This window comes from Stenella coeruleoalba (genome assembly GCF_951394435.1).
Source record: "Stenella coeruleoalba genome assembly, chromosome: 16".
NCBI classification, from domain to species: Eukaryota; Metazoa; Chordata; class Mammalia; order Artiodactyla; family Delphinidae; genus Stenella; species Stenella coeruleoalba.
In genome coordinates, this window is record NC_137162.1 from 298,940 (window position 1) to 324,105 (window position 25,166).

The 25,166-nt window shown below is 42.0% G+C and overlaps 1 long non-coding RNA gene across 1 annotated transcript; it reads right to left on the reverse strand.

Annotated features, from left to right (window-relative positions):
- Nucleotides 1–1,404: 1,404 nt before the first annotated feature.
- Nucleotides 1,405–23,924, reverse strand: LOC307175237. The gene is made up of 4 exons (XR_013824274.1): nt 23,855–23,924; nt 20,188–20,246; nt 7,004–7,130; nt 1,405–3,704 (listed from the first exon to the last, which is right to left on the reverse strand). It is a non-coding gene; the product is annotated as an uncharacterized lncRNA (long non-coding RNA).
- Between the last annotated feature and the right edge of the window lie 1,242 nt (nt 23,925–25,166).

Consider the following 25,166-nt stretch of genomic DNA (forward strand, 5'->3'; position numbering starts at 1 on the left):
TCTTGGGACAAACACAGGGTAAGCTGAGAAGGAGGCTGAAACTGAGGGACAGGAGGTGGAAGGTGGTGGGGGGAGAAGGTATCAGAGCAATAAAAGAAGGAAAATAAGAGGAAGAAGACTCCAAAGTTTTCCAACGTGACAAGAGCTCCTGGGAAACCAAGGGCCGAGTGCTGGGGGGAAGTGGTTGAGGTGGAGGCAAGGGATCAGGCCTGGGAGAAGAGATGCTACCAGTAAGACGTGAGCATCTGCTTCAGTTCAAGGTGGAGGAAGGGAATGTGTTCCAGAGGAAATGTGCGTGTGGCTTCCATCTAACGGAATGGATCACAATTTGACATATCGTGAATCCCAAAACTTTTTTTTAAGGATTTCAATCAATTTGAAATAAAAGGTTTAAAAACAGTTCAAATGAAAAGAGCCCTCTGGGAATTCCTTGGTGGTCCAGTGGTTGGGACTTGGCACTGTAACTGCCAGGGGCCGGGATTCGATCCCTGGTTGGGGAACTAAGATCCCACAAGCTGTGTAGCATGGCCAAAAAAAAAGAAGGAAAAAAAATTTTTTTTAATTTAAAAAAAAATTTTTTTTTAAAGAGGAAAAGAATAAAGAGAAGAAAAAGAGCGCTCTGGGCAGGAAGTAGGACTGAAGCAACTAGTTAGTTATAAAATCAGGCTTTGTCTCTTGGAAAAGGGAAGACGACTTCACTCAGCACAGAGCCTTGGAAATCATCCCCTGAAACACTGTAGCCTAATCAAGGAACTGATGGTGTGTCCTGCTAGACTCAGCCAGTGATGCCTCAGTGCCTCCCCACTGCCCCGTGAATGGACGTGCTCTTGGTATCCCATCTCTGTGTTACCATTGCCTGTTGAGCGTTTGCAGGGCAGGTGACTGGTCACTTCAGGTCACACATCTTCAGATTCAGAGCAACCACGAACATGGAACTGTGCCCAAAGAGCCTATGTGTACCTAGACCTGATACAGATGACAAGCTCCTAGATTTCTGCGCCAACAGCTTTATAAAATGAGATTTGGGGGAGACTTAAGTAGAGTATGAGTATTTTTTGTATGTGGAAGCTATGTGAACTCTGTGGCCATACAGTGGACAGTATCATACTATATTTTCCAAAGATGGTTGCATTAACATGTCCCATCCTGCACACTCTTCTGCAATGTGCTCTTGCAACATTTCCATCAAAGACGGAGAGTCTATTTCTCCACTCCTCAGAACTTTCATGGGCCTTGCAACTTCTCTGAATATGAAAAGGCAGAAGTGGCACTGCGCTGGTACCAGGAGTAGCTCTGCCAAATGTTCCTTTGGAGGCAAAATCATTCCCATTAGAGAACAACTGGTCTACAGTCTTAAATTTTTCAATACATTAATATTTCTATCTGAAAAATTGCATTCACGTTACCTAAGCTGATAGTTTTCATTAGAAATTCTCTGATGTACATAAAGTTGTTTTATTGAAAACTCTGACACATTAAAGATATTTATAAGGCTTTACTTTATTCTCAGTGTTCAATGAGCTGTCTCTGCCTGATAAAGGCATTCCTACATTTCTTGCATTCTTTGTCTCTTCATATGACTTGATTTTTCCATCAATTGACTGGGGATGAAAGATGACACCACAAGGAATTGTGTTGAATTTTCTACACAATTTGTGTGAATTTTCTACACAAGGACTGGTAACTTCTCACAGAAGTCTGTCTCAAATTCATAAAATGAACTGGCCACAGTGGACTGGTAGCGTTGTAAATAGATTACACATGGGAGGGCCCAACAGTGAATATTTATTTCTCTCTCAGGTAAAGCACAACTGAACATTTTTTTTGGTAGAGTTGGGAAAATTTCTGCTCTCCATAATCATAATCAATTTTTTCTGTCTTAAGTCATGGTTGCCATCTCCACCCAGTGGCTCCCAAGGCAAACTGGGGTGGGGGTGTGGGGAGCAGATTTGCGCTTCAGAATCACAGGGCATAAAAAGTCAGCAGGAATGCATGGAAGGTTTTTGTTTTTTTTCTTCTGGCCTGGCCTGGAATTAATGTTTATTGCTTGTGTTCAAATTCTCCTGGCCACAGCTCAGTTATATGGTCCCACCCACAGTAAAGGAAGGCTGAGAAATGCAGGCTAACTGTGTGCCCCAAAGAAAAAGAAAGTGAGTTTGGGTGTACAGACAGCCAGTCTCTGCCATACATGATTTCTCCTCTGTGTGAGTCCTCTGATGTTGGCTGAGGTGTGATTTCTGGCAAAAGGTTTTTCCACATTCATTACATTCATAGGGCTTCTCTCCTGTGTGAGTTCTTTGATGTACAGTGAGGGCTGACTTCTGGAAGAAAGTTTTCCTACATTCTTTACATCCATAGGGCTTCTCTCCTGTGTGTGTTCTCTGATGTCTATTGAGGGTTGACTTTTCACAAAAGGTTTTCTGACATTCGTCACATTTATAAGGTTTCTCACCTGTGTGAGTTCTCTGGTGTACAGTGAGTTTTGACTTCTGGTAGAAAGTTTTACCACATTCTTCACATTCATAGGGTTTCTCACCTGTGTGAAGTCTCAGATGTACAGTGAGTTTTGGCTTCACACAGAAGGATTTCCCACATTCATTACATTTATAAGGTTTATCTCTTGTGTGAGTTCTCTGATGTGCAGTGAGGGCTGGCCGGTGTCCAAAGGATTTCCCACATTCTTTACATGCATAAGGTCTCTCTCCTGTGTGAGTTCTCTGATGTGCAGTGAGTACTGACTTCTTATGGAAGGTTTTACCACAATCATTGCATTCATGAGGTCTCTCCCTATTGTGAATCCTTTGATGAACAGTGAGGGCTGAATTCTGGCAGAATGATTTCCCAAATTCATTACATTCATAGGGCTTTCCCCCAGTGTGGATTCTCTGATGAATAGTATGGCCTGATTTATGGCAGAAGGATTTCTCACGTTCATCACGTGCATAGGGTTTCTCTCCAGTGTGTACTTTCTGATGTTTAGTGAGATTAGACTTTTTATAGAACGTTTTACCGCATACATCACATTCAAACATTTTCTCTAACTGAATTCTCTGAAGCTGAGTGGGATGTAATTTCTGGCAGAAATTATTCCCACTTTGATTACATTTATGCTGTTGCTCCTGGAGATCAGCTCTGTGTTGGTTTCTGTGTTGGTTTCTTACAAAAGGTATTCCCCCATTTGTTACATCTATAGTGATTCTCCCTTACGTGAGTTCTCTCTTGGGCAATGAGAGCTGACTTACCACAGGCCTTCCAATATTTCTTATATTTGTAAGCCATCTCACCCATACGAACCATCCTATGTATAAAGAATATTGCTTCCTTGATGAAGTCTCTCCCTTGTCTGTTACATTCAAAAGGTTGCTGCAGAGTTTGATTCTTCTTCTGATGCCTAGGGTACTCAGCATATCTGAGGGATTTCCCAGTTCTATTACTATCCTCCGGTTTCTCTCCAGCATGCATCTCATCAGGCTCACTAGGGAGAAACGTGTTCTTACACATATTCAACATTTCTGGCTTCATTTCTGAATAGTTACCATCATTTATCATCAGTTTTGAAATATGAATTGGGCTCAAATTAAATGTTTTTCCTAAGTCAGCTGTCCCCTTAGTTGACGTTTCATTGCTGGTGATTACAACTTGCCACAAACGTCTACCGTGATTTTCCTGGCTGGTCTCAATCATGTCATCCACAATCTGGACATCTAAAAGGAGATAAACATAATTACAGGTCATACCTTTGAATCACATATAAGTATTTCCTATTGAATGGTTTGTAAAGGTAAAGAAGTTTCTTTTCATCCTAGCAGGATATGATTCTTTAAAAAATCAGTAACGGGGGACTTCTCTGGTGGCATAATGGTTAAGAATCAGCCTGCCGATGCAGGGGATACAGGTTCAAGGCCTGGTCCTGGAAGATCCCACATGCCGCAGAGCAACTAAGATCCTACATGCTGTGCACCCCAACTACTGAGCCGGTGTTCTAGAGCCTGCGTGCCACAGCTACGAAGCTCACATGCCTAGAGCCCGTGCTCTACAACAAAGAGAAGCCACCACAGTGAGAAGCCCATGCACCACAACGAAGAGTAGCCCCCGCTCGCCACAACTAGAGAAAGCCGGCGCTCAGCAACAAAGACCCAACGCAGCCAAAGATAAATAAATAAATATTTTTAAAAATCAATAATGGGTACTGATTTTATGTGATTTTTCTCCCTAATGAATTAATGTAAGAACCTTCATTGATAGGTTTTCTAATGTCAAATCATTGGGTTTTTTGTTTTTGTTTGGTTTTGCTTAAGTTTTTTTCTTTTCTTTTAAATTCTTTTCAATGAGGAAGTATTAGATGAAAATATTTACTTACTGTCTAAATGTAGATTTCAGCTGACAGCTTTTCATCTACCATTGGTTTTCCATTCATTATCTCTACCTTTCTTCTTATAATTGTGGGTAACTTGTGCTAGCCCTTTTCTAATAGCTCAGCTTTGAAGATGGCATGATTTTCCTGGATAAGTTACTTACAGGATACGGGAGAGGGCCACTTGTCTGTCACCTAAACAAGAATACTGCTTAGAGAGAAGAATTTTACACCTATGTTTGTTTAGTTTTTACTTCTCCCTGGGGAACACCTATAGGCACCTGTGGGTTTTTCAAAGGCTTAATCTTTTTTTCCATGCTAGACAAGGGAGCTTTCTGCAAATTCTTAACTTAACACTATACCCTTGGCTTCTCAGAACCCTAACAAGTTCATGAAACTCTAATTCATCACTTTGTGAAACTCCTCCCTGCCGGCCTGAAGGATTTGGGTTCTGCAACCCAGCATGTGCCCACCGTCTTCGAAAAGCTTTCTCTGGGTGCTTCTGAGACCAACAGCCAAGGCATTTTCACCTCACTTCATGGTGCGAGTGACTCTACTTGATAATTCACTGCTTCTGAAGATACTAACTTTACTGTACTTCACAGTTTCAGCTGTCCCTTAGTTGTATTGAAACTGGAGTCCCATGTATACTTCTCATTCTTTTTAAAAAAAAAAAAAAAAACAATGATCTTCACAAGAGAAAGTAAAAAAAAATTTAATTTCAAACTCCACTCCCAAAGTATGAAATTCTTGGTTTCACTGGCCTTGGACCCATAGTCTCTAGTTTATCCTCCCGTGTCACAGGCCACCGCTTTCCACGGTGAACAGTTTTCTGGGTCCTTCTCAGCCTCATGGTTTCTGATGTAGTGATTCATGAGACCTGTACCTGGACCACTTCTCTCATGGTCTTAATAGGTCCGTAGGCCACCTCCTCTACTCCTACCAGTCTTGAGTTAATGATTTGCTAATTTGCATCTCCAGCAGTGATGTCCATCTTCTACTCCAGATTTTACATGCATGCATATGTTCCATGTCAAAATGGAATACAGTCATCTCAAACGTAAGCTCTACCAACATAAACACTTAATCTCCCCTAAATGTGCCTTCTTAACACCCTTCTGGAAACACTATACTCTTATTATCCTCTCTCTCATCCTTGTTTAACACTTTCGTGGCTCTGATTTCACTACTAAACATGTACATTTGTTTCATTTTTCTCTTTCAACAAAATATAAGTTCTATATAAAAAGGACATTTCGGGACTTCCCTGGTGGCACAGTGGTTAAGAATCCACCTGCCAATGCAACAGACACGGGTTCGATCCCTGGTCCAGGGAGATCCCACATGCCGCAGAGCAAGTAAGCCCATGTGCCACAGCTACTGAGCCTGCACTCTAGAGCCCGTGAGCCACAACTACTGAAGCCTGTGCACCTAGAGTCTGTGCTCCGCAACAAGAGAAGCCATAGCAATGAGAAGCCTGTGCACCGCAACGAAAAGTAGCCCCCGCTCACCACAACTAGAGAAAGCCCATGTGCAGCAACAAAGACCCAATGCAGCCAGAAATAAAAATAAATTAATTTTAAAAAGGACATTTCTTTGATTACTGCTGTTATCCACACATTTACAAAATTTACCAGTGTGTAAAACTTCCCAATTAACATGTTAAAAGAATAAATGAATGTACGACTAAATGCCCAAAAGAAAACAGTCTCTGAGAATGAACAAAAAGGAGGCCTATTGGGACTTCCCTGGTGGTCCAGTGGTTAAGAATCCTTCTTGCAATGCAGGGGACGCCAGTTCAATTCCTGGTCGGGGAACTAAGATCCCACATGCTGTGGGGCAACTAAGCCTGTGCGCCTCACCTAGAGAGAAGCCCGTGCACCACAACAAATCGAAGATCCCACGTGCTGCAACTAAGATGCGACGCAGCCAAAAAATAAATAAATATTTTTAAAAAACCAAAAAAGGCGGCCTACTGAGAATCTAGGGACAGTGACTAACCAAGAAAAAATTCCAAGAGGAGGCAGGTGGGCACCGGTTTTTGGTAAGTCTAAGAAAACATTCAGCAATTAACAAAAAGGGGGAGGTTTACATGTGAGAGCCGTATCTGGAGACTGAATAATGCATGAGTCTGATACATGCAGACTGAAGTCTGTCCCAAGGTATGAACTTGGAGAAAACAACTGGTGAAAAAGAGCTCAGCACGGCCAACATCTGCTGTGCACTTGTCTTCGCAGCCTCCCTGCTCAGTGTGCACTGACTCCCTGCTCAGTGTGCACAGTGACAGTGTGCACTGACACCGGGAAACCCTGGTCTGGGGTTTTTCTTTTACAGTCCATGGTGCTGCTCCTTGCTCCAACTTGATGATCACCTCAGGCCTGGTAATGCAATGCCCTGTTGATGAGAAATACTGTAGGACTTTTGCCAAACTGTTTATGTTTCATGGGCTCTTGAAAAATGCCAACAGCACAGCCTCAAGAGTAGTGCAATGAAGGGCCAATCTGAACCTCTGACTGGAGGGGTGAACACACGTTCTTCCTGGCCCGGAATCTTAAACCTAAGTAGCATTTCATTTCACAAACAACTGTACATTTACCAATGAAGAAAAACGTGCTTGCACTTGGCAGTTACTAGGGGAGTTTTGCTCACCCAGTGACACCAGGCTACTGTAGTTCTCCAGCATGACATCCCTGTATAGGGTCCTCTGAGCATCATCCAGGTCCTGCCACTCCTCCCAGGTGAAGTTCACAGCCACATCCTCAAGTGACACCAACCCCTGTAATGGTACATTTTTCCTCAATTCAAGGCATCAGCCTGGGTCAAAAGAACAGGAAGTCTAGGAATTCATTCTTATGTGTGTGTTTTATCTTACACAGGATATACCATACCATGCTTTGTACTCTATATTGTGGGATAAGGAGAAATCATCACAGAAATACCCTACGTCTGTGTTAATTTAGTAGTTCTTCAAAGTACCATCATAGTTTCCCTTATAAATCTGGAATGGTCCTCATTGCCAAAGATACAAGGAACATATGAGCTGGTATGGAGACATAAGTACAAACACTTACCTGGAATAATGTGTTAGATGAACCAGGTTACACACATATTTAAGGTAGCCTGGGGTATCAAGGGAGAAAAAGAATAGTTGTACTTTGTACTGTCAGGTTGCACTTCACTGAAGAGCTAAACATGTCAGCTGTTCAGTGTGAACCACATGTTCTCATGAATATGAGGCAAGAGCAGAAGTCAAGCTGAGAGGCATAAAGAACAGATGCCACTTTAATAGAAGTACAAGCAGCACCACATCCAGGTGGGTGCTCCTGGGCTGAGATAAGAGATAAAGACAGTAAAGGTATTCAAGGAACTGATTATAAAGTTACCCTGCATTTAAATATATGACCTAACTCCATCAATAAAAAACCTTACGTGCTCACCATTTTTTTAAAAAAGTATGTACACATGCATCCTAGAATTTTCTTATTACCTAAGGAATTGCTTATGTCTACCCAAGAGTGAACATGACCCACTTCCTAAACAACAGGGAGTGAATAATGAGGGGCTGCTAACGAGAGGTAAGCTACATAACCAGATGTGCCCTTTAACAGTCATCATCCAGCAGGAGAATGGAGAAGGGCTTAAGGGAGAATCAGAGGAGAAAAAACCAGAGGGAGAAATGACCAACTATACTTGGTAACAGAGGTAACAGAGGAAGATGAATACGGAACAGGGGACTAATTCCAAAACAGAAAAAAAGAAAAAGAATTTGGTACTCATTTGCTCTGAGAAGGTGAAGGGAAAGCTTTACTACCAGGCTGCCTGCACAACAAGCTGGTAGATACTAGCGCTATAAACTGATATTGGGATAAGGACAAAGAATAGGATTTGCAGAACAGACACAGATCTTGGACACAGCACGTTTGAAGTTTGAAATGTCTGTGATCAAATATGTGAAGATGTGCAACTGGCAAATGGATATATGCTCTTGAGCTCAGGAGAGAGATACAAGATGAAGAAAAGGATTTAGGAAACAGCAATATTTTAGTGGTAGCTGAAGCCATCAGAGTGAATAAAATTGCTCAAAGAGAACCTAAGAGATTGAAAGGAGAAAATGAACAGGTATGGTGTTTTAGGAAACACTGATATTTACTGACAGAGAAAGAAAAACAGACCATGACAATGGAGAAGAAATTTTTAATTATTCTAGGAATAGAGAAAGCCTCAATATTAAGAAATCTATTAATACAATTCATCATATTTGTAGTTCAGTGGAGAAAATTCTAGATGCTAATAAGTAGACATCTATAAAAATACCCTCTCATTTGTAATAAAAAAAACTTAAAAGAGGATTCACGGGATTTTTCCTTAACATGATAAACATGTATGTCTTAGCCACAAGTGAAAGCCAGCATCACACTTATGGGGAAACATGCAGAGCAAGGATGCTTCATCACCATAGTTACTAACACTGTACTAGTAGTGTCAGTCAACACAATTAAAGAGAGAAAAACAGCACTGAAAGTGATGATGGTTTCCATATAATTCATACTTGGGAAGCTGAAGAGAATCACATGACATCCAAGTACATCCAAGTACTCCACATAGGAAGACTTAATAAGTTAGTAGCTTATATGACTAATATAAGGCTTTTATATAAACCTTCATATACATGATACTCACACAACCACAATAACAAGAAGACAAAACACCTAGCAATACATTTAACAAAATAATGTACAAAATTTATGAGGCGGGGAAAAAACCCTGAAGGATACAAAAAGGAACTAAACAAATGAAAAGACACACCATGTTCACGGATGTGAATGAGTAGTACACATCATGGCAAGCTGATTTAAAAGTTCATGTGGAAAATTAAGAATAAACATGTGGTAGGTTATATTTCTGTCCAGCTAAATTCAGTGCCATAGACTGGGTGGCTTAAACAACAGAAAACTCTTTTCTTACAATTCTAGAGGCAGGGAAGTCTAAGATCAAGGTGCCAGCCAATTCATTTCCTGGTAAGAGCTCCATTCCTAGCTTGCAGATGGCTGTGTTTCTGCTGAGTCCATATATGGCAGGGAGGGAGGGAGAAGGAAGGAAAAGATCTCTCTCTTCCTTTTCTTATAGGGCCACTAATTCTATTGGAGTAACGGCCCCACCCTACGACCTCATTTAAACTTGATTAAATGCATTGGGAGTTAAGGCTACAGCATATATATTTGGGGGGAATATAATTCAGTTCATAGCACTCCTTGCAGTGCCTTTCTCTGTAAAAGGATGTATATATCGCCTTGCGCTGGAACTCACATATAAACAGATTTGTAATTCCCCACCTGTCTTGCTTTGACCGATGACATGTGAATGGAAGCATTACTCCTAAACAGAACCTATTTAAGAGTCACACAATGATCACCGTATTTCCCCTTTACCATGTTCATCCTCAGCAATATGACAGAAAGAAATACTCCTCTGTCCGGGATGCTGCATGATGCTGAAAGGAACAAAACTAAAGCTGACCCATGAAGGACAGGTAATAGCACTGAGAAAGAAACCTTTCTTCCTGACCGAACTGGTAACTGAACTGGCACCAAACCAAACAGAAACAAACACCAACAATGGCAACAAGTAGTGCAAAGAAACTGTGAGGATGGTGTTATAATGGACCATGGTGTTACTTAAGATAACTGGTAGTTATATACTTACTGTTACTTAAGCCACATGAGTCATACTTCTTAAATCAAGTAATGTTTACCTCATGGACTTAAAATCTTAGAAAAAGAGGCAGGAAATCAAAATGTGAGTAGTAAATCTCAACTACTAGTCACCGCTTCTGATAAAGCAATATAGGAAAATGATGAGCTAAGGGGAGGGAAAAAAAAACAGATTGCAAGGAGGGATGAAAGAAAATAAGCAGAAGCTAGAAATTTGGGGTCTTGTGGAGTAGGAAAACTCTCAAAACATTTCTTTAGCTTTTACTGTGTCAAGGCAGAAAAAGTTGCCTCTTTCAGTTCTTACAGAAAAAAATACAATGAGAAATACTTTAGGAATCAAAAGTAATTATACTGAACTGTATGGCAAGTAACAAATGAAGAATATAACTATGACAGTCACTGTTAAAACTTAAGAATGGCTTGAGCTGGCCCACAATAAATCCCTTCTGCTGCACAAAATGGCAAAGACTAAGGATGAAATACTTAAGAAAAAAACAAAAACTTACAGTCTAAAAAATATATAGATACATGAATACCAAAAAAAAAGAAAGGTATGTCTCAAAAAGCTCAAACTGGCTGAAATCAAAGATATATAAACCCAACTATATTTTTTATGGTTGTACTGTCAAAAACCAACCAAACTGAACTAAAAAGTACTGACAGTTTAAGATTTAAAGAGGCTGCTTGAGACTATCGACAAGAGGCATATCAAAAAAAGCAGCCCAGCCGCTGAGGAAGGCATATTTATTTTTTATTTTATTAGTTTTTAATTTTATACCTAATTTTACATTATTCCACTTTTATTGAAGTATAATTGACAATTAAAATTATATATATTTAAAGTGTATAACCTGCTGATTTGATAAATGTATGCATTATGACCTGATTACTACAATCAAGTTACTTAACACACCCATCACCTCACCGTTACCCTCTTTGTGTGTATGTGTGAGAACACTTAAGATCAATTCTCCTGGCAAATTGCAGCTAAACAATAAATTATAAACTATGGTCTTATAGTCACCATATTGTACATTAGTTCCTCATAATTTATTCATCTTATAATTAGAAGTTCGTACCCTTTCACCAACCTTTACCATTTCCCCCATCCCGACAACCACCATTCTAATGTTTTCATGAACTCAACTTTTTACATTTTTCCTTCCACAGTTAAGTGATACCATAAAGTAGCCTTTCACTGTTTGGCTTATTCCACTTAGCATAATGCCCTCAGGTTCATCTATGTTGCTGCAAATGGCAGAATCTTTCTTTTTAATGGATAAATAACATTCCCATAGATATACATACCACATTTGCTTTATCCATTCATCTGATGACTGACACTTAGGTTATTTCTGTATCTTGGCTGTTGTAACACTGCAAGGAACACGGGTGTTAAGATACTTCTTTGAGATACTGATTTCTTTTCCATCAGAAATATTCCCAGAAGCAGATTTCCTGGATCACACAGTAGTTCTATTTTTAAGGTTTCTTATTGTTTCTTTCTTCCTATCTATCTATCTATCACCTATTTGGCTGTGCTGGGTCTTAGTTGCAGCACGCGGGATCTTTGTTGCCGTGTGCGGGATCTTCACTGTGGCATGCGGGATCTTTAGTTGTGGCATGTGGGATCTAGTTCCCTGACCAGGGATTGAACCTGGGCCCCCTGCATTGAGAGCACAGAGTATGAGCCACTGGGCCACTAAGGAAGTCCCTATTTTTAAGTTTTGAGAAAACCTCATATTGTCTTCTAAAATGGCTGTATAAATTCCCACCATAGCGTAAAAGGTTTCCTTTTAACTACATCCTCACCAACACTTGTGATCTCTTGTCTTTTGGATACTAGCATTAAACAGGGGTGAGGTGATATCTCATTGTGGTTTTGATTTGCATTTTCCCAATGATTACTGACATTGAGCACCTTTTCATGTACATGTTGGCCATCTGTATGTTTTCTTTGGAAAAATGTTTATTCAGGTCCTTTGCCCATTCTTGACTTGGTTATTTTTTCCTATGAGTTGTAATACATTCCTTATATTTTGGATATTAACCTCTTATCATATATGACTTGCAAATTTTTCTCATCTCACGGGTTCCCTTCTCATTTGGTTGAGTGCTTTCTTTGCAGTACAAAAGCTTTTTAGTGTGATGTAGTCCTACTTGTTTATGTTTGCTTTTGTTTCTCGTGCATCTGGTGCCATATATTGCCAAGTCTCATGTATAAGCTTTTTCTGTTAGGAGTTTTACGGTTTCAGGCTTTACATATAAGCCCTGAAGTGTCTTGACTGATACAAGTATCTTTGTTTAACCTGATAGCTTTGGGTCACACAGATATCCTATGCTAAAAATGTGATTAATAGTGGGAGGTCTTGTTATCAGCACATTTTATGAGCTCAGTCTATGGAGGGACTAGAGATTAAGGTCAGCCACACAGATGGTCAACCAGGTCTACATGACAGAGCCCCAGTGCAAGCTGGATATCAAGGCTCAAGTAAGCTTCCCTATTTCTCCACATTCCACGCACACTGTCAAACCCTGTTGCTGCGAGAAAAAGGCACCGTCCACGTGGCTCCACTGGCAGGTTTTTGGAACCCTGCACATGAAGACTCGTGGACCTGCTTTATGTGCCTGATCCCTTAACTGATTTTAATCTGCATCCTTTCACTGTACAAAACCATAAACATGAGTACAACAGCTCTTTTTTTAAATTTATTTACTCATTTATTCAACTTTTGGCTGCACTGGGTCTTCGCTGCTGCACGGGGGTTTTCTCTAGTTGCTGAGAGCGGGGGCTACTCTTTGTTGTGGTGCACGGGCTTCTCATTGCAGTGGCTTCTCTTGTTGCGGAGCACAGGCTTCAGTAGTTGTGGCTCGTGGGCTCTAGAGCGCAGGCTCAGTAGTTGTGGCGCATGGGCTTAGTTGCTCGGCGGCATGTGGGATCTTCCCGGGCCAGGGCTCGAACCCATGTCCCCCGCATCGGCAGGTGGACTCTTAACCACTGCGCCACCAGGGAAGCCCACAACGGCTTTTCTGAGTTCTGTTGAGTCCTGTTAGTGAATTACTGAACCTGAGGGTGATCATGGGGATGGTAAAGGGCATGAGGGCGCTCTGGGGACCAGACTTTGTACAAGCAAGAAACATCAGGTAACTAACTAGAACAAGGACCACGATAATCAAATTGCCTAAAATCTGAAGGAAAATGTATCAGATAGAAATCTGGGTATATATAAAGGAATAAAGAGCACTCAAAATGGTAAATATATTAATAAATATATAATATATATTGTATTATGTAATATATGTTTTATAATATATTATGATATAATATTATATTATTTTTATGTTCAAACTCCTTTAAAGGTAATTGACCATATGAAGCAAAATAAGAATGCATGTGGGGGACTTCCCTAGTGGCGCAGTACTTAAAAATCTGCCTGCCAGTCAGGGGACACAGGTTCGATCCCTGGTCCGGGAAGATCCCACATGCCATGGAACAACTAAGCCCATGCACCACAACTACTGAGCCTGTGCTCTAGAGCCCGTAAGCCACAACTACTGAGCTCACAGACCACAACTACTGAAGCCTGCATGCCCTAGGGCCTGTGTGCTGCAACTACTGAGCCCATGTGCTGCAACTACTGAAGCCCGTGCACCTAGAGCCCAGGCTCTGCAACAGGAGAAGCCACTGTACTGAGAAGCCTGTGCACCACAATGAAGGGTAGACCCCGCTCACTGCAACTAGAGAAAGCCGGTGCGCAGCAACGAAGACCCAACGCAGCCAAAACAAAAGAATGCATGTGGGAGTAAAAGGTATGCCAACGATATCACAGAAGCTGGGAGGAGAAAACTTTTGAAGTATACTGTTTTAAGGTTCTTATATAAATGGTATCTTATTTTAAAGTAGACTAGGATAAATTAAAGATGAATAGCACAAACCTTACAGTAACTGCTTAAAAAAGGTGTAATAAGCCAACAAACGAGCTCACAGGTCACACAACAATAGGTAGTAGCCACATCTGACCTGTATGCCGTAATTTACTGCCCCTTACCTTGGATGAATTATTCCCATGGAAGAAAGAACTGACTTGGGATAGTAATAAGATTGGGAGACTTAAGAGAGCTGACCAATAGTCCAGTGGAGAGAAAATGACCCTATGATAAAGACAGGCCAGATAAACTAGTGAAGATAGATTTACATCTATCTATCTATTACATCATAAATGTAGCATGGCTTGTATGTTAATGGCAAAGTAGCTTGACCAGACTAACAATGTGCAGAAAACTATTATAAAAGCTGGACAAAATTTATAACACAATCACCTAAAGGCACTGGAGAACAACTAAAAGTAGGCAGAAACTAGATTTGAATAATCCATTAAAGGACAAACTACTTTGCAAGTTTATGGCATTTTACCAGAGGGCAATCTTCACTCTGCAAATAGATCAAGAAACTGAAAGCTGAAGCTTTACTGGCTTAGGTGTCAGAGGGCATAGTTCAGGGCTGCCAACAAAACTGGAAAACTCAGTGGGGGTTGGGGGGTAGCCCTCGGAGAGAAGCAGCAAAAGAACGTAATGTACCAAATTTCCACACAAAACCAACCACAGTTGTTGGCTGACTGCTAAACTACACATATGTGGAAGACCTCAGAGGGCCCAACAAGAAAGCAGCCTCTCAAAGCTGAAGGAAATGAATGAAGAGTCAGCTGCTGGTCACTATAAGAAATGAAGTTTAGAATTTGAATCCAGCCAAGTTAACTGCCTTGTAGAACAAAATCACTCTTCAGAGAAATGTAACAGGATCCAAAAACTCTTGCAACATATGATTTACAATGTTTAGTACATAATTCAGAATCTCAACACATGTAAAGTAAGAGGAAAATGTTACTCGTATTCAAGAAGAAAAACAAAAAACGACCACAAACAATCACTAGAAACTAATCCCAAGGTATCCCGGATGCTGCACGTAGCAGAAACATAGTTAACCCATCCATAAATACATTCAAGTACTTAAAGGAAGATAAAAAATAATGTATTGGCGGGGGGGAGGGGCAATATCAGTACAGAAAAACAAACTAGAAAAACAATTAAATGGAAATTGCAGAGCTACATACTACAGTAACAAAAATGAAAAACTTTCTGATGAGCTGAACATCGCATTGGAAACAGCAAAAGAAAGCCAATGAACTTAAAGATAGATCAGTAGATATTTTCTTATCTTTTTGAGAGAAAAAAATGAAGAAAAATGAAAAGAGGCTAAGAAACAATTTAGAAAACAGTCTAACACATATGTGACTGTAGCACCAGCCAGAAAGGAGGGAGAAAGAATGGAACATAATATGTATTTTTAGAAACAGTGGCTAAAACCTTCCCAAATTTTGTGAAAGACACGAATTTACAGATTGAAGCAGCTCAATGACCCATGATCAGCTTAGATTCAAAGAAAACTACTCTAGGGACTTCCCTGGTGGCACAGTGGTTAAGAATCCACCTGCCAACGCAGGGTACATGGGTTTGAGCCCTGGTCCAGGAAGATACCACATGCCGCAGAGCAACTAAGCCCGTGCGCCACAACTACTGAGTCCGTGTGCCACAACTACTGAAGTCTACGCGCCTAGAGCCCGTGCTCCACAACAAGAGAAGCTGCTGCAATGAGAAGCCCGCGCACAACGAAGAGCAGCCCCCACTCGCCGCAACTAGAGAAAGCCCACGCGCAGCAACAAAGACCCAACGCAGCCAAAAATAAATTAATTAATTTATTAAAAAAGAAAAGAAAACTACTCTAGGCACACCAGTCACACTGCCAGTATCCAAAGGTAAAGAGAAGATCTCGAAAGCAGCCAAAGGAAAAGATCCCACTCAGGTACATCTGCACATGAATGATAGATGACTTCTTATCAGAAACCGTGGGGAACGCCTTTATTACCCTGAATGGAAACATCCTTCAAGTTGTAATTCTACCCAGTGAAACTATGCTAAAAATAAAGATGAAATAAAGACATTTTCAGATAAAGATAAACTAAGCTAATTCATCATCAGAAGATAGCACTAAAAATGATAACGGACATTCTCCAGGAGGAAAGAAAAAGATACCAGATGTTAACCTGAATCCACAGGAAAGAATCAGGATCACTGGAAATGGTAAATATAAAAGATTTTATATATATATATATATATATATATATATATATTTCTTCTCTTAATTCCTTTAAAATAGATATGATTGTTTAAAGAAAAATTATAATAACATACAGGAGGCTCATACTGTATGTAGACTCAATATGTAAATACACATGTATAAAAACAAAAGTACAAATGATAGGGGTTGTAAATGGAATACTACTACTCAAAGGTCTCTACATTTTATGTGAAGTAATGCACTGCTCCTCTAGTATATTCTGATAAGGACTCATATCGTAAGCCTTACAGTAACCAATAAAAAAGCCGTGGAATGAAGTGCAGTGTATTAATTTGACAGGGCTGCCATAACAAAGTAGCAAAATGGTAGAGCCACTCTAGAAGACAGTTTGGTACTGTCTTCAAAATTAAACACACACTTTTAACACATGATCCAGCAAGTGCGCTTCTGGTATTTATCCAAAGGAACTGAAAACGTATGTCCACATAAAACCAGTACACGGATGTTTGCAATAGCTTCATTCATCAACTGCCAAACTTGGAAGCAACCAAAATGTCCTTCCGTAAATGAGTGGATAAACTGTGGTACAACCAGGAAATGTAATATTACTCAGTGCTAAAAATAAATGAGCTATCAAGCCATGAAAAGACACAGAGGAAACTTAAAAGCATGTTAACAAGTGAAAGAAGCCAATCTAAAAAACCCACCTAACGTGGTTCTAACTATATGACATTCTCTAATAGGCAAAACTATGCAGACAGGAAAAATACCCGTGGTTGCCAAGGGCTACGGACTACAGAAGGATATGAACAGAAGGAGCACAGAGGATTCTCAGGGCAATAAAACCACTCTGCATGACTATAGTGGTGAATACGTATCATTACACATTTGTCCAAACCCATAAAAAGTGCAGTACCAAGAGCGAATTATAATGTAAACCGAGGACTTTGGGTAATAATGATATGTCTGTGTAGGTTCATGAATTGTAACAAATGAATACCTGATACTGATAATGGGGAGGCAGCGCCTGGGGGCAGAGAGTACACTGGAAATCACTGTATCTTCTGCTCAATTTTGCTGGGAATCTAAAACTGCTATAAAAAAATAAAAGTCTATTTAAAAAATGTGCAAAAAGGATAAACAAATGGCCCATACACACATAAAAACATGCTCAACATTGCCAGTCATTAGAGAAAAGCAAATCAAAAGCACCGTGAGACACCATCTTATGCCCATTAGGATGGCTACTATGTAAAAAACAAAACAAAACAGGAAAGAACAAGCGCTGGCAAGAATATGAAGAAACTGGAAACCTTGTGCACTGCTGGTGGGAATGTAAAATAGTGCAGCCACCACGGAAGACAACACGGTGATTCCTGAAAAAATTAAATACAGAATTACAACGCGATCCTACAACTTTACTTCTGGGTGTATAAGAAACAAAGTAAAAGTGGGAACTAGAAAAGATACGTCTACACACATGGTCATAACAGCATTATCCTTTATAGCCTGAAGGTCGAAGTAACCCATAAAACCATTGATGGATTAATGGATAAGTAAAACGTGGGCATACATACAATGGTAATATTATTGAGACTTCATAAGGAAGTGAATTTTACCATGCTACGATACGGATAAACCTTGAAGACACTACACTAGGTGAAATACGTCAGTCACTTAAGGACAGGCACTGCATGATTCCACTTACATGAGGTTCTCAGAGTCATCAACTTCATAGACACAGAGATTAGAGTGGTTGCTGCCAGGGGCTGGGGGAGGGGAGAATAGGGAGTTAGGGTTTAATGAGTAAAGTTTTTTTTTGTTTGTTTTTGGCTGCGTTGGGTCTTCAGTGCTGCGTGCGGGCTTTCTCTAGTTGCGGTGAGTGGTAGCTACTCTCTGCTGCGGTGCACGGGCGTCTCACTGCAGTGGCTTCTCTTGTTGCAGAGCACGGGAGAAGGTGCTCAGGCCTCAGTAGTTGCAGCATGCGGGCTTCAGTAGTTACAGCGCATGGGCTTAGTTGCTCCGTGGCATGTGGGATCTTCCTGGACAAGGGATTGAACCTGTGTTCCCTGCATTGGCAGGCAGATTCTTAACCACTGCGCCACCAGGGAAGTCCCGAGTAAAGTTTTATCTGGGGAGGATGAATCTGGATATTCTTAGTGGTGATGATTACACAACAGTGTGAATAAACTAAATATACTACGAGTACTGAATTGTACTCTTAAAAATGGTGAAATTGCCCACATTAGCTTATGTACATTTTATCACAATAAAAAAAATGAACCAACAATTAAGAGAGTTCTGCTCCAGTCATAGCTATGAATAATGCACACATGCACTTCTCCCTATTCATTTTTAAGTGATTAACTGAAATAGCAGAAGAATTAAATAGTCTTTAACAGCGTTTGGAAAAAGGTCATTTTTGAACTAGCAATACGCAATTATATCATAATAAAAGCGACAGAATCACTGACAAATTTATATAAATGGAAGTTAAAAATTACAAAAATCTGTAACCCTTGTTTTTAGACTTTGTGTAACTTTGTCCTGACCCTTGTTCAAAATAACTCTGAATAACTCCTGAATTCTTTCTCTCACTGGACTCCTAAGGCTGTCACCACACATGCTGGCCAGTAGCACAGCTCGAGGGGAATCTAACCAGATCACAGCAAACACATCCTTCAGGTTTTGCCAAGGATGACAATTCCAACGTAAAAAAGAAAGTTACTGCGTTTGTTGGTGAGCAACAATGCAGACATCAGACGAAATTAAAGGCACAAACAGAAGTAGCAGGACTTTACCTTAGATGAGATTAAAGCTGAGAGAGAGGGAGGGGTCCAGGAGAAATCCCATTTTGGTGGTTTGACTCACTGGCTCCATGAAAGTAGCATCATATGTACGGGAAGAAAGAAGAATGTGGTTTTCATTTTGGATTTGTTGAGCTTGTGATACCTTCTGGATAGCTACAAGAAAGCATTCAACAAGGAGCTGAACCTATGGTCTAAAGGTAGGGAAGAGGTCCAAGCTGGAGAGAAACAGGACTGTCAAATCACAGAGGGCCAAACAGGTCAAGGAGAACTGCAGCGTGTGAAGAATGGGGCCCAGGTTTGAACACCTGGATGAGCAACGCTCAGGAGCAGAAGAAAAAGACAGAAGAATTCGGGAATAAACCATCAGAGAGGCCACAACAGAAGCTAATGGCCGAGAATTTCCAGGAGATCATGGACAGTAGCTTCAATATGGCAGAAGGTTCAAGTAAGGCAAAGACTACAACATATTCATTGAACCTAACTATAATTTAGGTTACTGGTGAGCTTGAGAAGAAATGAATTAAGACCATGTTGAGTAGGTTAAGCTGCAAAAGAGCAGTGGAAACATTTGCCAGAAAATATAGCCTTGAACAGTCTGCTATACAACCTGCATGCATTGACTAGCGGAGAGAAATGAGTTACTTAAAGGACCTGCAGTCAATTCAATCCTCTAGACATTCCACGTTTTATCCATGCATCAAGTAGGGCCTTCCAAAAGCTGTCTGGGACCGCACTCTTCTAGCAACTCCAGAAGAACCTTATTAAGCAACTTCTGCTTCAGCACTAGGTAAGTGTCACCACTGCAGATGCATGAAGTGTTAATTTCCAGACTGGCAGTGAAACGCTGTCCACCCCATCATCTATGTGACCAGTTAAGCCACTGTTCGGACATCTGTGCATGCAAGTTCTCATGTCTCAAGGGAATGTAGCATGCTTTCTTCTAAGGGTCCATTCTGATCAGAGAACAGGTGTATCTGTGTTTTTGCCATTGCACTCACCTTGGACCACTCTATGGTCGTATTACCTGCCTATATCCACATGCCACCTTTATCTTTTTTATGTATATTGCCCTGAAGCTGAATCTTACTTAGTTTTACTTTTCCATTTTACTTTAAGGACCCTCATAAAGCTCATATAGTAAAATAGAAAACAAGCTGAGGAAAAAAAACAACTCACCAGAGATGTATTCATTTCCTGCTGTTCTTAGAAACACACAGAGGACTCTGGAAATAGAGCTGCGAGAGAAGGTGAATGGAGGGGCATCAATTTAAATTTTTAAAAATGCTTATTTAAACAATGGTTGTTGCTTTATTTAAACAATGGTTGATTCTCCGATTTAAACAATGGCTGCTTCTCCGCACTTATTTCCCTGTGAAGTTCCCTACAACTGATGTGGGCTCTGCCATTTGACTTGCTTTGGTTAAAAGGGCATAGGATACAGCAGAAACTAACACAACACTGTAAAGCAATTATGTTCCCAAAAAGATATTAAAAAAAAATAAGGACATATGATGCAAACACAGATGAAAAGCACTTTTCCACTACAGCTTGCCTTCTGGGGCTAGCCTGTTAGGGACATGTGGTTTAGCCAACAGCCAGCACAAACCACCAAAAAAGTAAATGAAGTCATCTTAAATCAAACAGCCTCAGTCAGGGCATCAGATGACTACAGCTTCATTTGTGAACCAGACAACACGAACATAGGAACTGACCAACTAAACCTAGCCCCAAAATGCTGAACCACAGACCTAGAGATTGTCACACTGAGTGAAGTAAGTCAGACAAAGACAAACATCATATGATATTGCTTATATATGGAATCTAAAAAAAATGGTACAAATGAACCTATTTACAATACAGAAATAGAGTCCCAGATGTAGAAAACAAACTTATGCTTACCGAGGGGAAAAGGACAGGGGGAGGAATAAATTGGGAGATTGGGATTGACATATACATACTACTATATATAAAAGAGATAACTAATAAGAACCTACTGACAGCACAGGGAACTCTACTCAATACTCTGTAATGACCTATATGGGAATAGAATCTAAAAAAGAGTGGACATATGTATAACTGATTCACTCTGCTGTACAACAGAGACTAACACAACATTGTAAATTAACTATGCGTCAATAAAATTTTAAAAAGTAAAAACAAAACAAAAATTTTAAAAAACCCAAAATGCTAAACTTTGAGCACATTTTTTTAATATACTTATTTATTTATTTATTTTGGGCCGCGTTGGGTCTTTGTTGCTGCGCGCGGGCTTTCTCTAGTTGCGGTGAGCAGGGGCTACGCTTCGTTGCAGTGCGTGGGCTTCTCATTGCGGTGACTTCTCTTTGTTGTGAGGCACGGGCTCTAGGCGCACGGGCTTCAGTAGTTGTGACACGTGGGCTCAGTAGTTGTGGCTCACAGGCTCTAGAGCGCAGGCTCAGTAGTTGTGGCGCACGGGCTTAGCTGCTCCATGGCATGTGGGCTCTTCCCAGACCAGGGCTCAAATCTGTGTCGCCTGCACTGTTAGGCGGATTCTCAACCACTGTGCCACCACGGAAGCCCCCAATGTTTTTTTATTATTTTTTATTTTTTAAGTCAGTAAATTTGGGTTGGTTCATTACTGAGCAAATGCTAAATGATATGTCTAAGTCCCCAAACTCAATGTTTTTAACAAAATTACGTGGGGAAAAACGTCTTACATTACATGCTGAAAAACAACCAATAGAACTTCACAACACATGCAGAACTTCTGAAAGGAAAACAAATGTCACCTGGATGGACCTCAGTAAGGTTGTTGCACTAAGAGACCACGTGAATTTTAAAAAGCAATTGTGTGCAGACCAGAAAACTATATTTTAACTTTTTTACACCGTAACATGAGCCTGTTAATTTTATGGGGGCATATGCTGTGTTTTATTTACATTTTTAAAAAATCAGTTTGGGGCTTCCCTGGTGGCGCAGTGGTTGGGAGTCCGCCTGCCAATGCAGGGGACGCGGGTTCGTGCCCCGGTCCGGGAGGATCCCACGTGCCGCGGAGCGGCTGCGCCTGTGAGCCATGGCCGCTGGGCCTGCGCGTCCAGAGCCTGTGCTCCGCGACGGGGGAGGCCGCAGCGGTGAGAGGCCCGCGTACCGCAAAAAAAAAAAAAAAAAAAAAAATCAGTTTGGAGCCAATTAGAGTGAAGTGTGATTCACTCTAATTTTCCCATTTTAAACAGTGGAAAATAGGCTTCTGTTATTGTGCTGTGGAATTTATGATTATCAAGCACAGATTTCTGATGTTAAGTGGGAAACACTTGTATTATGAGTCCCCGGAGCTCACTTAGTCCACAGAAAGAATTAGGGAAAATAAGACAGGCATGTTTAAGACAAGGTCTTCTAAAACTTATTTGTTCTTAAGTTGACTGCATTTCTCAAAAATGGTGTCAAAAGTAAACGTGTTTGACTTAATGGTGGCAGAGTGGATAATATTATCCAAAAGTCAAGATGCCTGATGTATACAAAAAATCACTTGAGCCTGGCACATCACTCATGTCCTCAAATCCTTTTTCCTCTCCTCCACCCACACCCCGCTCACTCCCCAGTCTTTCTCATAAGGCAGACATACCCTGACAAACCCTTCCTGAACTAACAGAAAGAACTGCTGGGAAGAGCAAGCACCAGCATACCTCCAGATACCAAACTTGACGGTATAATAGGCTTGAGAGAGCTCAGATAACAGAAACAGTGGGAGCAGAATGAAGGAATGGGAATATTTAGGGAGCACCATAGACAGATTCTCTCAGCTGTGACAGGTTATCCCTCCACCCCAGACCACACCCTCGGGACCTCTCCAATAAGTAACATTTCTTTTGGCCTCTGCCTACCCGCCTCAGCCTAGCTCAGGTCTCCTTCTGAAAGTCCATTCGGACCTTCCATTATCACCCAGTCTTTGACAACTTCGGGAGGAAGCAGTGTCACCCATATCTCGTTCACTCTGCGCAGAAGCATCAATAATTGCTTGGCCATGCAAAGCTAGAATCTCCTCCTTTCTGTGATTCTTCTGCCTCTGCTCTGAAGCTCTAATAAGCGGGTTCAGGTTTCAGGGGTTGTCTTTCGTTCACAGGGCGCCTCCCCTTCATGCTTCATAATAACTACCTTGTTCCAAAGAAAAGGGGTCAGTCATTCAGAGCCCAACGATCCCCCCTGGCACTCACGGTCCCTAGAAACTAGGTCTTGTAAAAACTGTAAACGAAACCTGGTGCTCAGCAGGCTACACAGCGCAGGAGGGGACCTGACACCTCACCTGCTGAAAAGACTCCGAGAGACCCCAGTAACAACTACCACACAGTAAGACTCCTCATGCACTTCACACTGATTTCCCCGGGAATCGGGGGCAACTCGCTAGTCCTTAAGGCGCTCGCGTCACAGGTGAGCAAACCGAATGTCACAGAGGTTAATGACATCGCCCGGGAGGCTTGCTTCGGCGGCACAGCTGGACAGTGCACGCAGCCCGCAGCCCACCCACGCTCGCTCGCGTGGTCTGCAGACCCGCCCCGGCCTCACAGTCACCTTGGACTCCACCCCCAGGTCGCGAAGCCTCCGGAGGCGGGCGCCCGGCTGTCCGCAGTGCACCGTCTTCTGACCAAGCAACACTCCAAGCACGGCCCGAGCCGGCCCTTTCCAGCCCTGGACCAGCGGGTCCTAAGGCCACAATCGCCTCCCGGGCCCTGCCCAGGGTGCGGCTCGCGCCTGCGCCTCAGGCCGCGCCGCTCACACCCGCCGACCTTTACGCTCCCACCGAGTGGAGCAGCGTCCCCACCCCGCCCTGCGTCCCCGCGCCGCGGCCGCCTTCCACCCTTGCACCCACCTTCAGGGTCCCAGAAGGACAGCCAGCGCGCGGGCGCAGCTGCCGTAGCGCGGCGGGGCCCCGACGTTCCGGACGGAAGAGGGTGAGGTGGGCGGGGCCGCACACGCGCAGGAGAAACCCGTAAGACTCCATCCCAGAGGCTCCCGCGGGGACGCGTCCTTGCGTGGGGAGAGTGCGTGTCCCACACGCGTCTCCGTCCGTCGGCGCCGTCGGGGGACGTTTTGTGTATCGAGGGGTAATGGGTCTTGCTGCCCTGAGCCCCGGATGTGATGGATGAGACTGTGTCTCGACCCACGTGCAACCACGTGGAATTCTGGTTTGTTATAAGTCCTAGTTTAAGAAACTGAAAGAGATGTTGTGAGACGAATGGGTAAATTCTTATGGGGGCCGAGAATCCGATGATACTATAAGTTAGCTTTAATGTTTTTGTTAACTATAATGGCATTGCGGTTATGGATCCCACGTCCTTTCTTTTTTTTTTTTTGACAGTTGCATACTACCGCATGAACCGTGAAATATCACAATGTCTGTCCTTGTTAAAGTACGTAAACCAATATTGCAACTGTTGTGACTTTGTTAAATTAACAGTTTAAATGTATATCCTGTGTGCGCGATATTGTTGAACCACTGTCAACAAAGACCACGAGGAAACGTGAAATAGAAAATTTTATTACACGTAGGTCTATGCGTGCCTGTATGTGCCACAAGAGGAGTTCAAGGCAGGCGGCGTGGATGGGAAAGGGGCAGGGCATGCTGCTTGGGAGGCTCTGGGACGTTGCAGTGGCCGCAACGTGACAGCGATAGGAGTCCTGTAACTCTTTGTTCCGGCAATGCTGGCCCTTTGAGTTTATCTTGTTTTTTGTCCTTGGAGCGCCACATTTCCCCCTCTCTTTATTTATAGGGCCAATCCTTTGGCCCTGTTGGACACCCTGCTCATGTCTACCTGTCTGCCTAGCTCCTTCTCAGGCGTTCCAGAACGCTTTTTGTTAGGAGAAGAGGCAGGGACGTCGTAGGGGCCCTGGGTTCCTGATGCCTGCTCTCTGTCAGAGTATTCCTAGAGAGGGGGTGGGGGCTCCATGGGATGTGACGGAGGCTTGTTCAAGTGTTGTCTGGGTGTTGACTGGCCTGTATTCTTGTCACCTTACCATCTGGAGGTTCATTGGTTGTATTCTAGAAGAGACAAACTTAACAAGGAAGTTAAAAATGCATGGCCCGAAGATCAGTAGAAGTAGGAAGGCTGCTATAGGACCTAGAAGAGGAGTTAGCCAAGAGAACCAGGACCAGATATTAGTCTTGAGATCCCACCAGTCGA